We start from the raw sequence: 17,777 nt of genomic DNA, 5'->3' as shown, positions 1-17,777 counted from the left end.
GTGTCTCTCTCTGTCCATTTTGGGCCCTGCATTGTAAAATAAATAGTTGGGGGAAGGTGTTCATTACAGGACAACAACAGAGGTCTGAAGACGTATGAAAGGTGTGAGTTTAGAAGAACTTTAGAGTGAGCAATTTGTTCAGATCAACAAGAGACAGACAAATACTTTTAAAACTGAAACTCAAATATGTGAATGGCTGAGAGGAGTGAAGTGTTGATGCTGTGTAACTGCTGTGTGCTACTTGGGAGGGAGCAGACTCTTTGCTAGAGAGCTGTTTCAGGGGGGATTTGACAGTCACCCGCTTTGTCTGGGATGTTTGTGAAGCTGCCCCAGCGTGGTGGTGGCTCAGCTGCTCCTGAGGTCCTGTCCCGCCCACCTCTCTGTGCTTCCACCGGGAAGAATTCCCGTGGCTGTAACAAACCTAGCTTTTGTTGTTACAGCATGTTCTGCTGGGTCTAATGGCTTACAAATGTTTACAGTGTGCGAGTGTTGTACAAGTAGGGAGAGCAAAAACAAAATTATGCTCCAGCTTCTATTATACACAGAAAGATGAGCTTGAGCTGTGTGTGCTGTGTTGCTGATACTTGACCTTGCACTAGCTCCCCGTAGTTCTCCATGCAGTTCACTCTGCTGGGTTCCCTTTAATCTCATTTCTAAAACCTTTAGCTTTTTGGGCAGGAAGAAGGCATGTGTTGCCCTTCTCCCAGTTTGTGTTGGCTCACTGACAAGCCAAGTAGGTTGGATAACTTGATTTTTCCCTTGATGAGGATGCTTAGTTTGGGCACTCTGCCTCCTACCAGATGTCACAAAATGCATGACATTCAAACCTCTCACACTTCAGCTCTTCTTTCAAGCTTGGTTTGGTGAATGAATTCAAAAGTTAATACCAGGGGACTGCTGCAGCATAAATCCTAGGAACAACTGGAAAATCTTACAAAAACAAAGGTGTAGTAATTAACCTTAATATTACAGAACCTTACCTTACCAAAGTTAATGATGATTAAAAAATAATTTTGTTAATTGAAATAGGTCTGATATTTCCCTGGATCCAAGGCAGAGTGGAATCCAAAGCCTTTCTTGATTTCTTTTTTTCAGACATACACTCTCTTTTTTAAAAGATGAAATAGATCATGAAGTATCTAAGTGATGAAGTTAAGGTCACAGGAAATCTATTGCTAATTCAGGAATAAACACCAGATCATCAGACATCCTTAAAGTTCATATTTCATTATGAACTCAAAACCTCTTCTATATTTGTAGAGCTACAATTTTCCCAGCATAAAGTGAAAGAAGATGGTCAGGGAAAAAAAACCCTCAAGGCTGAGCTGGCATTTTTCAAATACTAAGTACATGGGGATATGTCCAGCAAGCTGCTGGAAGAGCCACCTATCATTATGTCCCACAGAGAATATGAGAAGAATATGTATAAAATGGAATCACAAGGCATAAGAAATGCTTTTCAAGAGTGTCCTAGTTAACTAAAGTTGTTGCAATCCTTGGGGAAAAACTGTGGTGTACATTTACCTCCATCATTGATGAACTTGTTTGCCAAAGGAAGCAAAAGGATATTTTTGTCATGAACAATGTATGTTACCCACTATAAGAGAAAACCTAAATGTTGCTTTGATATGGAATTCCAGCCATTGTTGTACTTTATTTGCATTATTTTCTTGTCAAGTCCTATACTTAAATTTTTTCCACAGCAGTTGTATAAAAGAATGGTTCACTGATGCTGAATTTCTGAGCTGCAGGCCAGAGGCAATTGTAGCTTGTCCTTTAATGCTAGAAATTCCTTGTAACAGTCTCAGTCATCTTTTTCCCATTAACCAGTGGAGCAGGTGTTGTCTTTGTTCTGTGCAGAGACTTTCATGGACCCCATCACTGCAGTGAGTGCCTCCCAAGCACTCTTCTGAGAACATCCTGTTGGGATAGGAAAATATTGCTATCCTTATTTTGTAGATGATCAGCTGAGATATTTGGTGGTCTGCCCACAGCTGAGCTTGAAATCTGTGGGAGAGTTAAGAGTAAAACCTGCAGTCCCTGCTCACTGCCTTTGCTAGCACACAATGCTGCCTTCTTTTTTTTCTTTATTCTTTTTTATGTTTTTTTGCACCAGCTGTGAGCTTCAGTTGCATGTTTAGGAGATGATGTTGACTTTTCCACATCAATTGGTTTATAATTTTGTTGCTGCCTATTCTTGTATATAATTTTTTAATTTTGTTAAAAAAAATCCTGGAACCTCTAGATTTCTAAATCTACTTATTTCCTATCTTATCCAAAGAGGAGGGAGGACTATAGCTGGTTTGCCATCTTATTTATAAATATTTAGTAGGGGTGAGCTGAGGCTAGCACATGTGCTGGAAGTTTGGTGAGTGTAAGTAAACTGATAGATTCTAGTTGTTAAGTCACTACTTCAGCTCTACAAACTAGAGGAAAAATACAGGATGACCATCCTAAGCACCAGCTCCAGCCTTCTGTCAGACCTGAAACACACTTCAGAAAGGCTTTTAGCCTCATCTTCCTTTGTACATCTTGTATTTTGTTCTTGAAGGTGAGTAAACAGTCTTTTTCAGAGATGATGAGTGCTTGCAGCATCATACTGAATTTGGAAACTGCCCAGGAGGCCAATTGCCCTGCAATTGCCAGTCTCACTGGAAAAGGATCATCAGCATTTAAGAGGGTGGAGATTCATGTCAAAATAGAAAACTGAGTGCATTTTTTAGACCAAGTTGTGCAGTGTAGCAGGTGTGTGTGTCTGTGTAAGGTTGAAATACTACCTCTAATACAACCACACATTGCTGGGATGGATGCAGAAAATACAATTTAATTGTAAGGACTGTGTTACACAGCCTGTCACATTAGGTAAGACCAGAAGGGATTTTGATTTTTATGCGTAAAATTAGGGTTATTGTGTAGGTTTCTGGCTAAAAGCAGACTGGATTTGCCTTGTACAAGGAGTATCTTTCTAGAGTGAGCTGGGAAGCCAGTCTGGCCCCTACTGTGTTATTATGTTAGGTCTCCTTGCCTTTAGGAGTGAATTGGTTCCTCACATGATGTGCTGACCTGCTGACAGTGCTTTTTTTTTTTTTAATCCGTATTGCTCTTAGAAAGTAAAACTTGAGTCTTTAATGTGTCTTCCCATACCTGTTTAATACCAGTGAGAGTAAATCTTGTATTTCACCAAAACTACAAGTGTTTATTTCCCAGCATCCTGGATAATTGGTGGTTTCTCTGAAAATACTTGGACAATTGCAATAGGAAAATGCCTCCAAAGAAGTTCCCTGTGAAATCAAAGGTGAAGGTGTTAAGCCCAGACAGTAAAACTTAGATCTAAGTAGCCAGCAGAAGGGGCCATAGAGGAACAGGCTGTCCTTTGAGCTTCACTGCCTTGTGTGAGGTGTCACCCCTCTCTCTCTGTAATCAGATTTCATGAAGGAAGCAAAGCTGTTCTTTCCTGATGTAATTCAATCAGAGCCCTCAGCTAGATGATCAGCAGCAAAAGCACCTGCCTTCCTTGCTTTAGATTTGGTAATAGACCCCAGTTTTTGATAGGAATTGGTTAATCCATAATCCAAGCATGTGCCCACAGCAACACCTGCCATGCAGGTGAGCTTTTAATCTTGTTAATATACAAATATAATATAGATTTTTGTATTAACCTCACACACATACACACCCCACAGTAAATATCATGAGTAGGAAAATTTAATAAAATGAGATTATAAATGTCTAATGGACTTTTTGTTGGGCAATAAAGTTGCCCATGTGCTGTAATTGAGGTCTGAAGTTAACTTGCTTGCTGGGGCCTCTCTAGGGTAAATTACACAGACTAAGAGAGCATGTGAAAAAATGTTTTTCATGCTCTGCTTTTCTTCCTGTTTTGTCCACTAGCCTTTCCTCCTTAGCTCTGTCTTGGGTTGGTGCCCACTGTAATATCTACTGCCATCAAACTCAGCACTTTAAAATTAGGCACATGTTTGAAACATCTGCTTATTTGAGACCCTCCACAGTGACTATTAACTTTTGCCTTGACGTATTCCAAAGCCCTTGGTTCTCTTCTCATCTCCTGAGTGGCCCTGATGCAGTCCTCTGGAGATGTGTAAAGCAGGATCCTCTACTTCCTGATTGTGTAGACATGGAAAAGTGAGGTATGAGGAAAGTTTGGGTTCAGGCTTAAATATTCTGAGGCTCACATGTGTGGGGACCCTGCGGAGCATCCCCTAAGTTAGGGAGACACAAGAAGCTCTCCTCAAAGCTGTTTGACCCCATTGGCTCCTTTCCCTGTTTCTATTTCCCCTGAGCCATCCCTCCTTATTCCCTGATTGGATCTCATCTTGGTACTGCCCTGAGACCAGGTTTGCCCCCAGCCCCTGGAGAGAGAAACCTCCATGTGTGTGTGCCTTGGACCTGAACATCTTACCAGACAGTTGAATAGAACATCTGTGGATACCATGCAAAGGCCCTTTTTGCTTCTTTACCCTGGACTTTACCAGCTGCTGCTCAGGTTACAACACACGTGCATTGTATAGGTGTACTTGTGAAATGTAGCTCTGAGACACCTCGCCTGCAGTTCTGCGCTGAATTTTCATGTGTGTTGTCTCTAATCTGCACAGAGAGGTGCTACCTGGCTTTTCAGCAGACAGTCATGGCTAGGTGCTTGAGGGAGGATGACATCTAGTTCATTAAATGAGGAAAAGCTGAATTAAATCCCAATCCCACAAAGATAAGATGGTGTCACTGTCATATCTTCTGAAAAATTCCTTCACCAGGATTTCTTCTCCTGGCAAGCTGAGAAGCCTCAGAGAAGAATGAAAACAATAATTATCTGGTTGCTTCTCCTGTGTTTTGCTGCTTTGGAAGGTGGTTGGAGATTGTTTCTCCAAGCAGGTTGTTTGATTGGTTTCATGTGAATTGTTTTAACTTAACGACCAATCACAGCCAGCTATGTTTTGGTCTGGAAGCAGTCAAGAGCTTTCATTACCATTCTTTGTAACCTTCTATCTGTATCCTTTCTCTATTCTTTAGTATAATTTTAATATAGCATAATATAATATAGTAGCCTTCTGAGAACATGGAGTCAGATTCTCAATTCCTTCTTCATCCTGGGGACCCAGCAAATACCATGAGATGGAGGTTTGGATTGAAAGGTTTGTGCCCCATCAATGCATGTCTGAATTCCACTTGTGGTGATGTTCAGGCTTAAGTAGAATATGTGTTAAATATTGCCATTTGAGCTGGGCTTACCAGTGGGGTTGATGGAGCCCCCTGACCAGCAAGGGCTGCTTTGCCATTTATGCTTCAGGTCATTTTATAGGGTTGCTGTTACAGTCCTTCTGCTTGGCTGCTTAATTGTGATGTAGGGATGAATTCTCCCATGCAAGGTAGTGGTAGGTCAGACACAATGTTCTCAAAATAATTTTGGAAGAATTAAAAAAAAAACTGGATTATCTGACCTATCAGAGAAGGCACAGAATCTGCTCTGCAGGTTCCTTGGGGTAGTAATAATCTCTCTGGAAATTGAGATAGATAAACAGTAGGAACACTTTCCAGGGAAGAAACTGAGCCAAAATGATTTGGAGCACAAAAAATTCTCCTAGGGGTGGGGACTGAACCCCATTTGCACTGTTACCTCTAGTAGGCCTTTCTCCTCAGTAAATTTGACCTAAAGTTGTAATTTTGGTCCTCCTCAAAATACATCTTAATTTGTTACTCTGATGGTGTTTTTTCCCTGCAGTTCTCCATCTTTTTTGTACAGATTGGTTGGTGTTTCATCACAGTTACCGTCCTCTTTGTGATCAATTGGCAGTGCTTAAGAAGGAAATTGTGCAGGACTCATCTGCAGAGCTTCCCAGTCACAGACCAGTGTTTCATGGGAGCCACAAACAGTGGAGGTCAGGAGTTTTCCTTTCAGGTACTGCAAGATTGCTTTGAGATGCCAACAACTAAAAAGATGAAAATCTCTAAGGAAGAGATAAAGATTATATTTATTTTATTTTTTAAAAGTTTTTTATGTACTTCTCTTTTTTTGGACGTGAGAGTGTTTTTTTATTCTTTAGCTTTGGTTTTAGCCAGCAGAGGGAGTTCAAGCCCCCATTTTACACTGACGGTGCAGGCTGGGCTGTGTGATCAGCACTTCTGGATGTACTTAATGGAACATTCTCAGCATAGTTAAGTGCTGGGGCCTGAATCAAGGGGGTTGGAATACAATCAGGTTTTGTTTTTTAATGGCAAAACATAAAAAGGTATGTTTTGAGGCGTGAATTATCAGTAATACACATCTGTTTGTACCAAGATGTTTGTAACACTTCTGCACTGTGCTTGGAGCATGAAAATGTAACGGTAAGAAAGTGGCACTTCTTAAAAAGTGCCAAATCCAGGGTTTTTTGTCTCGTAGTTAAATACCATTAACTGTTAATGAGCCTCAAAACAATCTCTGATCTTTGAGAATCCCAGAGAGCAGCAGTGGACAGAATGTTTTGGAAATAACTTCTGTCTTTTAATGCAGTGATCAAATATTCTTGTAGATGCTTATTGGGAAAGAAGTTAGTTCTTCCTTCCTTTTGGTTTTTAGTGTATTATTCTACAACCTGTATGTTCTGCTGAGAGGAACATCCTACTACATCTTGTGTGCCAAAACAAGAATAGTAATGAAATAGGTGAAAATAAACCAAGCACTGCTGCGTTTATTCCTTCCTTTAAACCTGTAATTGTGGTTCCTCTGTGACTCTCAACTGAGCATTCACCCCTGAGCAGTTGGGGTCTTTTATATCAGCTCAAGCTGATAACTGAAAATGTAAACTACATTTTAAAGTAAGTCATTGTATACTCTGGGCTGACAAATGGTAAATTACACTAATTTGAGCCGATGCACATGTTGTTGCCCTAGAATTCTGGACAGGTTCTTCAGAACTGAGCAGCTCATTATTGGGTGCAAATACATATTGACAAAAATTACTTGCCTAGTTTCTTAGATTTCCTTAAACTGACACCATACAAGTGTCTATTTTTACTGCAAGGAAAGCTGATGTGTTCAAACTTTTGAGGACTTAATTATAGGTGGGGTTGAACCTAAAGACCCACATTACAGCATTTCCCCTTTTTCACTTAAACCTGACAGGCTACCACTTGTGTTTATACAGCATTGCAAACTAAATTTAGATGTAGTAGTGAGGACTAAAACAAATTGTGCTTTGTCAGGAGGGTGAAGAAAGGAACTGAGCAATGAAAGCAGCCCGGGGAGTCAGCGTGTCTGGCATTGACACAGCGCTGCGAAATCAACGCTTTGATGGCCTATAAAGCCTAATAACAGCTGTGTGAAAGGTCTGCTGTGCTTAGCTGGAATTATCTCTTGTGCACAGGAAAGCATATTGTAAACCAGTAAAAATTAACTGCCGCAGCACAATGATGGTTTTGTGACTGGGAGTTCAGATAAAGTTTTGCCGCTGTTGGCGGAATGATGAAAAGGCCTGGGGCCATTTGCATACAGGTGAGGTGAGGTGGTGATGTCCTGTGTTCCCCAGAGGCCAAGGCACCGCAGGTACGCAAAAGGCTCTAAGTGCTGCCTTTAACCTGATTTTTTTTTTTTTTAACCTGGTTGTAGAGTAGGAGAAAAGGGTCTTGGGAAAGGAACAATCCCAGGAAACGTCATTGGGTGGCAGCAGAGCATTTACCACTTGCCATGGCATCCCAGCAAAATAGAGCCAGAAAGAACTGCAGTTCTGCATGTTTGTGATAGAGGTAACTGCAGATGAGATCTCAGAGTGTTATTTGTGTTGAGACAGCCTTTTGTGTTTCAGACACAAGATTTCTCTCCAAAAGTGTGTTTGCATGTGTCTATGTGTCTGTGTATATATGTAAAAATATATATATTTATATATAAACATGCATATGCATGTAAGCATAAAAGCCATGTGTCTGGAGGTGAGGTTTGCTCTGTGATAGTGATGAGGAGCTTTAATCTGATGACTGCAACTACCAGCTCCCAGATTAGATCCTGTTTCCCCAGCAGACCAGGCTTGTTCCCAAGAGATACGTCTCGGAGCTGGTGTGAATAAAAGCATGTAAAAGTTCTTAATTAATTTTTCTACTGGAAAGTTAGGTCTGTGAATGTTTCCAGAAAAAGTGATAGTTTTATTAGTAATTTTTTGTTTTAATTAGTAATTTTTGGTTTTCTGTAGTAAAAATATTACAAACAGGACAGTATTTGTTATCCTTTTAGGAAGAAGCTAACTTCTCCCTATTTATTCTTCAGCGTGTGTATTTGCCTTTTTGGATAATGTAGATAGTGCTTGAAAGGCTTTGAAAATCTGTCCTGTATTTGGATCTAGGAGCTAAGAGTGTTTTGGATATGTTCATTTTGGTGAAGAGATAGAGCATTTGGTTTGTTTTATGTTTTCCTTTAACACCTCACCATGTAGCTCGCACAAAGGGTTGTGTCACGGCCTTAAGGGACAACACAGTCTGCAGCAGGCATACATACAAACATGCCTGTTTCCTTTATGGACTTACATCTTTGTTTGCTAGCTTTTTTAAAATTGTTTGTGAGTTGCTGCTATTGTAAGTAAATCTCTTACTTTCCAGCTGCCCATTCTGCTGTCACCACCATGGAAATGCCATCAATCTCCTACTTTATGGGCAATGTCGCTGCAAATGTGGAAACTCAGTGACTGGAAAGAATTCGACATCTTTCTTTTGCTACTTCTCCTGGGAATAAGAAAGTTAAAACTGTCCCCATGGACTTCCTTCAGGCATCAGGGACAGGTTGGCTTTGGGAATTGTTTGTCCCTGAAATAGGGAGGGACCTCTGTGGTTCACTGCTCCTACTGAGCACTGGAAGTCAGGTACCAATCCTTACAGGCTGGCCTAAAGATCTTGCCTTAGTAATGCTGAGGTTTTTCTGAACTACACTGATTTCTGTTTGGTTCAATCCCAAGGCCCACAGTCCACAGAAACAAGAACATGCTCTGAACAAGAGCTGCCCTGTTTTGAAGCTCTCAGTGAGCTCAGGATTCAGTGCTTGCTTCTGTATCTCCAAAAGTTATGATCATGCATGAATAAGAGGCAGCATTTTCTGGATCCTAGCTCCCTGGGAGCTCTAAACCTCCGTTTGCTGGTGGCATGTGGCCTCTTCAAGGAATAAAGGCTTTTGGCTCCTGCAGAGCTTCATAAAGCCTATTTTTATACTGCATGTGAGTACTGTTGGGAACTCTCTAAAGAAAGGTATGTCTAAAATTATATTGCTATTTTGATTGTTCTGATTACTGCAAGAGGTTCTCAACTGATGTCTCAACTTCTAGTGACTAAGACATCAGATGTCCCTTGTCTTGAAAAGCTTGGAAAATTAGGCAAGAATCAACGTGAGAAAAGAAACCTGTTCTGTCATAGGAAGGTTCCTTGTATTTGGACTGGATGTCATGAGATTATTTCATTCATCTTGGTTCCATCTGCAGTAATTTAACTACAGTGAATTGACTTCATTCCTGATTTTTTTTTTTATTAGTTATACCCTTGTTAGTTGTTGCACCCACACAGCCCTGGTATTGTCTTTATTTGCCTATACATGGCTGAAATGTCCCCTTATGCAGTGTTCCATTATTTGCTTCCATGCTTTGTGTACCTTTTGCAAAAACTTTAAGGTGGTAGACAGGAAATGACAGGAATTGTGGTACTGAAGGGCAAATGTACAAACTCTTAGGATACCCTGCTTTGGCACTAATGTCTAACCTAGAGATGCAGTGATAATGTGATGGTAGAAATAACATCTGAGCTTTTTATCTGTAGGGAATTAGAAGCTACTTTGGGATTATGGTGGAGGAAAATGTTGCTGACTAATGAGAATGTTCTCATTTTTTCATTTGCAGTACATGTAGGAGAATTCTCTTATTTTCATTAGGATAAAGACATTGCTTAGAAAAGAGGCTGATACTGGAAAAACTTATTTTATTAGAGAAATCTTTTATACCTGTTCTAATACTGAAGTGTCATGTTCTGTTTAAGGCTATGTGCTGCTTCTGTCTCTTTGAGGAGTCAGCTCTCTAAATCTCAGCTTTATAACCCTTAGTTAATTCATAGTTCTTTGGAACACACTGGCTTTCATTTTCTTCACATTCAAGGATTTGCCAACCTGACTGCAGAAAAATCATGGTGCTTGTTGTCCTGTGCCTATTTTGCATGCTGACAATAGGAAAACCTGTTTTTTCCACTTAAGTTTGCAATGACATCCTCTTCTTCTCTAGAGGTTACTTCAAGAGGATAGCCACCATTTCCTTCCAGTTCAGCTTCCCCATGTCAAAAATACTAGATGGTTTCCAGTGGGTGGAGAAGGGCAGTTCGCAGGCTGATAATTCCACATGTACCTGTTTCAAAGGATGTATCCTAGGGCAAGTCTCCAAGAGGCATAAAACCATCATGTTAACAAAAATAACACGAGGATCTGTAAGGTCAGCACTGCCTGTAGAACCCTTACAGCCTCAGTGACTGCAACCAAAAGCCATTCCTGTTAGTAACACTGACTAGGAATTTCAGGAGGTGTCTTTGGATCTGCTGTGGATTTGGCAAAAGTGCATCCAGACCTCACGTGTTTAAAAGGTTGAATTTTGGGCTCAATGACTTGCCCATTTTAAAGAAAGTTTGTTTTAGCTAGAAAGCTTCAGAATGTGCAGTTAGGAAAGATCCTACACAAATTCTTGAGCAAACAAGGAGGAGAGAAGGTACTGCCATTGTGAAGGAGGGTAGCTGAAATCATCAGAACCTTCAATGCATTTTTGGGACACTTTGTTACAAATTAGGGGTTTACCCTCTTTTCCAGTGTACCACAGACCTCTGGAATTTGATGTGGCCCTATATAAAAGGAAATCATTATGTATTGTTCATAAAACAGTGTTTCAGTCATTTTGTCTGTTTCCCTCCATTCACCAGCAGAGGGCTGAAGGATTGATCACCTACTTAATTTAGCTTGAATTCACAGCTAAAGTACTCAAACTATGCTGTTTCTGCCACAAACCAGAGTCTGTCACTCTGTGCTATCTGAATGCATGCTGGGGGCTGCAAACCTTGCTGGGCCTGAAGGTCCATCCTCTCCAGAGCTGAGTAATGTTCACAGCAAAGTTGTCAGATGTCCCTTCTCAGGGAAGTGTGGCATTTTGAAGCATTACTGTTTTACTGCAGAGATGCCAAGTGGATGCCTTTCTGGAATGTGCAGTTTTGAGCTTTTTAGATCTGCCTGAGCTTTCTGGTCTGTGTGAGGGATGATGATTAGATAAGGTGGCTGTAATGGCCCATCTTGATCTGAAACTGATGTCTCCATCAGAGACAGAAGCCTTGGCTGACTGCTTAGTACACATTCAGGGAAGTTCTCCCACTCTCCTTATTGCATGCCCTGCTGAGTTGGGTTAAAACCAGAACTTTGTATTCTGAGAACATAGCCAAAGGTGGAAACCTGAGCTTCATGGGAAAGAAAATACATCCTTTTGGTGTGTCAGAATGGGTTAGTTCTTGCAATAACCCCATGCTTTCCCCCTAATGGAAAGACTGAAATTCTGAGTTCCCATCTCCTTAGGAGTGGTAGAAATTCAGCTCCTACTCTGCAGAATTTGTGGTTAAGTTGCCTTTGTGCTGTTCTGGAGAAGAGTGAATTATTTCTTCATTCTAACTCCACTTAAAGTTCTGAAAGATTTCTTCCAGTTTCAGTGGCCTTTGGTCAGGCCTGGCATGTGTTCTGTAAACAACAGGAGCTGTCACTGTGGCTTTTATTGACCCTAAAGCAAATTTTCAGGTGACACCAAACTCAGGGTGATGACACACCTGAAGCATGGGGTGCTCTCCGGAGAGACCTGGCTAAGCTCAAGAAGTGGGCCCATGGGAATCTCAGGAGGTTTAACAAGAACAAGCGCAGGTGCTGCACCTACCTGGGCCAGGTTAGCCCTTGGTATCAATCCAGGCTGGGGATGAACAGATCCAGAACAGCCATGTGAGAAGGATTTGGGGGTGCTGGTGGGTGAGAGGCTGGACAGGAGCCAGGAATGTGTAACTGCAGCCCAGAAAGCCTCCTGTGTTCTGGGCTGCACCCAAAGCACTGTGGGCAGTGGGAGAGGGAGGGAGGGATTCTGCCCCTTCCCACCTGCAGTTTTGCATCCAGTTCTGGGTCCCAGCACAGGAGGGAGATGGAGCTGTTGGAGGGAGTCCAGAGGAGGCCACCAAGGTAATGCAGCACCTCTGCTGTGAGGAAAAGCTGAGAGAATTGGGATTGGCCAGTCTAGAAAAGAGAAGGCTTTGGGGTGACCTAACTGTGGCCTCCAGTATCTGAATAGAGCCTGCAAGAAAGATGGAGAGAGACTTTTCCCAAGAGCATGGAGTGACAGGGTAAGGGGGAATGGATTCAAACTGAGAGTAGATTTAGATTAGATATTTTAAAAAATTTTTTATTGTAGGGTGGTGAGGCCCTGGCACAGGTTGTCCAGAGAAGCTCTGGCTGCTCCATCCCTGGAATTGTTCAAGGCCAGGTTGGATGGGGCTCTGAGCAACCTGGGACAGTGAAAGGTGTCCCTGCTCAGAGCAGGGAGCTTGGAATGAGGTGATTTTTAAGGTGCCTTCCAACCCAAACTATTCTAGGATTCTCTGATAAACACAGATTGGCCACGTACCTATAGCCTAACCTCTTGGATTTTCCAAGAGCTTTGCCACTGAGAAAATGAAGTACATGGTTGCTGTAAAATTATCAGTAAAAAAATATTTAGATGCTAAACATGTTCAGAATAAATTTTTTAATGTTTTTGTGGGTGTTTTCCTGAGTATTTTGAAATATTTCTATATCCAATTATGGTCTTTCATAGGAAAACTTTTGCAATTTGAATGTTCTTCTAGTTGTATTCAGGTAGCTTAATGAAAAGGGTAATTGTGAACAGGTAAGATTTACTCCTAAGTACCCTGAAAAGACACATGAACAACACTCAAAAATAAAATTTCCACCTCGGTTTAATATTTCAGAGATGCATAGAATAAATATAATTCCATTTCATGCTATAGAAATTGTTTAAAATACATATTTTTCAAAAGAACTGGTGATTTAGATTCTGTAATGTTTGGCATGTTTGTTATATGCTTTCTGGGGTTCCTTTTGCAAAGATGGAAAAATATGATTGATATTACTCTGGAGAGCATTTACCTAGGGCAAAGGCAGTCTCTTTCTATTCTCAATTTCTTATGGGAGTGCCTTGAGGCTGGTTACGATCTAGCCTGTGGTGTGTGAGTACACAGAACAGTAACTAATCCCTGTCGTAAAGAAACTAACCTAAAAAGGCAGCATGAGGAGAGGGGCACAGAGAGAAGTAAAGATAATAAAACAACATTCATTCCAGTGTTTTGTTTTCCTGTTGAGCCAAGGTAAGTTTTGGGGGAAACTAAGAGGATTGGTGGGGGAAAGGAGCTGGCTGAACCTTCACAGGAGGTAAGGGATGTTGGAAGGAAGCTGAGGGAAAAGACTGAGACAGAAGGGGAGAAAGGTGGCTCTAAACTGTGCACAGGGATGAGTCAGCCTGGGATGAGCCCTGACTCAGCAATGATTTCCCTCCTGTTGAGAAGCATAGGGTGTTTTACAAATACATTTATGTGTACTCAAGAACAGACATCTGCATGAGCTTCACTTGTGGTTTCCCAGGAAGAATACCTGTTTGAGTATTTAGCAACATTCTTATCACTAGGTTTTGATGGAAAGGTTATAAAAGCCTCTTCAGGTTTTCTCTGTTCCATGGAGCATAGCAACAGCTCTGGATTCTGAGATCTCCCAATCCTTTTTAAAGCTGTATGCATTTTCTGTCTCTTTTCAGACACGAGCTATTTCCTACACAAGGTTCACCACTCAGAAATTAATTTGAGGGGTGTGAGGATTGTTGTTTTCAGTATATCAAGTGTTGTCATCTAACCCCAAAATTTTGATTAATCTCCTTCTCATTCGTTGGTGGGGAAAAAGAACAGGAAAATTGGGAGCTGCCTTGATTTTTAAAACCCAAAGCACACAGAAGCACACCTGGTCTCTTTGCAGTAGCATCTCTGCTGAAGTGCTCAAGACAAAAGCGAGGAGTAAAACACTGGATATCTTTTCTTCCTGCAGCTTGGAGATGGGTTTGGAGAAAGTTTGGGTTTTTTCACTTAGCTAGGAAAGTTGATTATAGTTAATAATGCTACCTCTAATGTTTCGTTGTAATCTTATTTTAAGGAAATGTTGGGGCATTAAGCATTTTTCCCACAGCAATGAAACAATGTACCTTTACCTGCCAAAGATCACATTCACTTACATCCTCTTCGTTTCTGTAGCTGGAAGGTGAAGCTTGGAATTTTTGCAGTAGCCTGGCTGCCAATTTGCCATCATTGATCATTATCAGGAGCCATTTGGCTGAGGTGTCTCAGGTATAGCAAAGCATATTTTTGCTGTGTGTGATGTATTAATTACCTAGGTCAGGTCTTGGGGTCCTCCTTGTACTGGTTTTTGGAAGGCTTTTGCACTCCATACCTGGCTGTGGTTTGCTAAGAGGTGGCTCCTATGAAATAATTAAGTCCTAGTGCAATGATTGGTTAGCGGGGTGGGTGTGATGAAACACAAAGAGTTTGCTGGCACCCACACCATAAGCAGACCTAATTCAATCCCTTGGCACTTTGTGGAAGTTCAGCTGTTGAATTCAATGAGAGGAGATGCCTGCCCAGTGCTGTTCTGACTTAATATTCAGTTCTGTGCCCCCAGAATGTTGCAATGTCTGTTAAGAAAGTGATGAGATTGTGTCATTCACATAGATTTGATATAATCCTCAGTTAAGTAGGAATAAAAAAAAAAGGGAGAGAGGTGAGGGTGGAAGAAAGAAAAGCCTATCAGCAGCTATAACTTCAGTTGCAAAGAATTCAGATTTTTGTCACGTGAAGGTACCTGAGAGTATTTACTGCTTTAGGGTTTACCAGTAAGTGACACTGCAAGAGCTCATCACATCTTGATAAAACACAAAATGCTGTAAATGCTTTGCATGCTGATTTATTTCTAAACCCAAAATTTCATCCCAAGTGGGATTTACTTTTTTTTTCTGTGACAGCTAAGCACTTAGACTCAGCATCATGCTTTTCACCAGTGCCTTGTTTTAGCAGTGTAGCTATTAAGCTGAAATACAGGAACAGAAGGAGTTTTAAAAGTTCAGTTGATCTTAGTACTTTGTGATCCATCTAGTGATGCTTGTTGCATGCATTTTGAGTTTTTCAATTCTGTTTCATTAGCATTACATATAACATATGAGAAATTGGGTAATGACCATTTTTATTGAAATTCAAATAAAAACTGGAAATTTTCTGTTAGTCTAAGGTTTATAACAGCTTTTTTTATTCAAAGTATAAATTCAGAGACAGGTTTGTCTTGTACTTTAATAATAGCCTCAGAATACTGCTAATAAATGCTGGAGAACTTGTCAATGCTCAAGCAAGCTTGAAGATATTTGAGTTATTTGCCAGACTTGGCCTTCACACTGATGGAGTTTGGGCTAGAATGTATGTTCTAGATGGCTGACCAGTTAGTATTGGGTGCCAAACAGCTATTCTTAGTTTTTATACTTGTCTATGCTTCTCTAACATTTCCATAATCTATTAATCATTATTAACCCTTTATAAACCATTTATGAACATACCCTGAATAAAAAAGTGTGACCATTTAGGATTTTTTTCTCAAGTTTAATATTAAAGGCAAGTCCAAGGTCAAGATGGGCACAGGGAGGCTTTAGGGAGCTGGTGGAGTTTATATTTTGGCCAGTCAGCTGAGGAACCACGTGGAACTAAAATTAGTAAAGTGCGGGCAGTGAAGAAAGTTCACACGGTGTAATATGCTGTGGGCAGTATTAATGTTGATTTACCCAATCTGTTAATGCCATGGTCTGTCTAGACCTTTGGAACATTCCTCAGCTCCTTATTTAATGTAGGAGGAATCATTTCTGAAATTAGCATATAAATTGTCCAGAGTCAGCAGCCCTTTAAAGCAGTGTTCTACCCTTGTGTCATGGCACAGTAACTGTTCTGAAAAAAATAAGTTTCCCAGTCAGGCATGTTCTCATGAAGAAGCTCTTGACATTACATTGCATGCTGAAAAAATGCATAAATCTGAGAAAGTTCATTAAGTTTAAAATGGGGAAATGGTCGGGATTTGATTTGGGTAAGCTGTATTTATTTAGTCACATTAACAGGGGGAAGTGGATTATGATAAGGAAACACCTGGCAAGGTCTGTCCATGTAGGTTTATGTGTATGTAGTTGAAACTGGAGACTTTTCTGACTTTGACATCAAATTTTTTTTCTTTCCTTGGTCTTCCATGTGACTTGTATACAAACCATGCTGTAGGGTGCACTCATCCCAGGGTTCACTCTGACTGGCACTCGTGTGAGAACAAGTCTGCTCCTGGTGCCTGGCACTGGGATGCTGCCAAAATAAGGTGCCAGGAGCCTGATGGAGGCAAAGCCTCCTCCCTGGCTCTTGTTCTTTTGTTGCATCTTCTGAAATCCTGTGCTTACTCCTTTCCACCTTAGTTGCCAAGAGTAACATGCAGCACTGCCTTCTAGGTTGTAATTTTCAAGGGAAGATAATAAAACATGCATTCGGCCTGGGAAATCCCACAGGAGCTGGGAACTTGCCTTTTAGAAAGAGTAGGTGTAGCCAGAAATGAAAAATAAAATGTCAATATGATGGGGAAGGTTTATTTGTCATGAATCTGAGATGATCACACTGAGCAGTGAAGCCAATAAAATCTTTGTACTAGGAAATCATGTGTTCTGAACATGCCATGCACTTTACAGAAGAACTATTCCAGGAATGTTGCTTGAGAGTTTTATATGTTTATTTGGTACTTATTTTTCGTCTCCCTTGCTGCAAAAGCCAGGTGCTTTAATCACAATGAAATTCACTGCCCAGGCCATGGAGAAAAAAAAATGGAAAATAATGCAATTACAGCAAGTCCTAAAAATTGTCTAAAATAACATTTTTATATGCAACTGAATAATAATTTTAAGTTGGAGTATTTCCTTACTTCCCCAGGGTTAAACAGTGAATTTCTTACCGAAAATGCCTTATTAAAAAGCTTTATTCTATTCCAGAAAAGTATGGCTTGTGGCCAGGAAAGCCTCCAAGATGCTGGATCTTAAATTTGTCATGGGCCCAGTGTCCATCCTGTATGTTGCCCTAATATTCTGCAGAAAACATGTATCAGAGGAGAGGGGAAGTGAAGTTTTTTTTCCTGATTGAATAGTGAAGAACTGTTCAAGAAGGTAAAAAAAGCCCAACAAAACAACAAAAAATCAGCTCCCTCAAAACAATTTTGAAAAATATTCATTTTAAAAAAGCAAAGCTCATGTGGGTAAACACAGGAGTACTGAGAGATACATACTACGTGCAGCCAGCGGGGTTTGTGTGCTGTGCTAGAACAGGGAGGCCTTGGCTGGTGTCTGTGGGCCCTGAGCTTGACACAAACCAAAAATCACAGTACAAGGTGACAGGCAGAGGGTATGGCTTGAGGGGGAACACGGGGCTCGTGGCCTGTGTGTGGATGTTCCAGCTGGGGTGGGATGGGCACGTGGAGCCTTCCCTCCAGAGCGAGCGATAGCAGCTATTCTGTGCTGTGAGCTTAGCAACCCAAGGCTTGCGTGTGTTTCACAGGCTTCAGGGTGTCTGACCCGAAGATAACTGTGCTCAAAGGTGTCAGAATGTACCAGAAGAACCAGTGCAGGCTCGTGGGGGTAGTGCTTTGGGACAGGCAGGGATTTGGG

Source organism: Geospiza fortis, unplaced genomic scaffold (assembly GCF_000277835.1).
Source record: "Geospiza fortis unplaced genomic scaffold, GeoFor_1.0 scaffold590, whole genome shotgun sequence".
NCBI lineage: Eukaryota > Metazoa > Chordata > Aves > Passeriformes > Thraupidae > Geospiza > Geospiza fortis.
Note: the sequence above shows the minus strand (reverse complement) of the source record.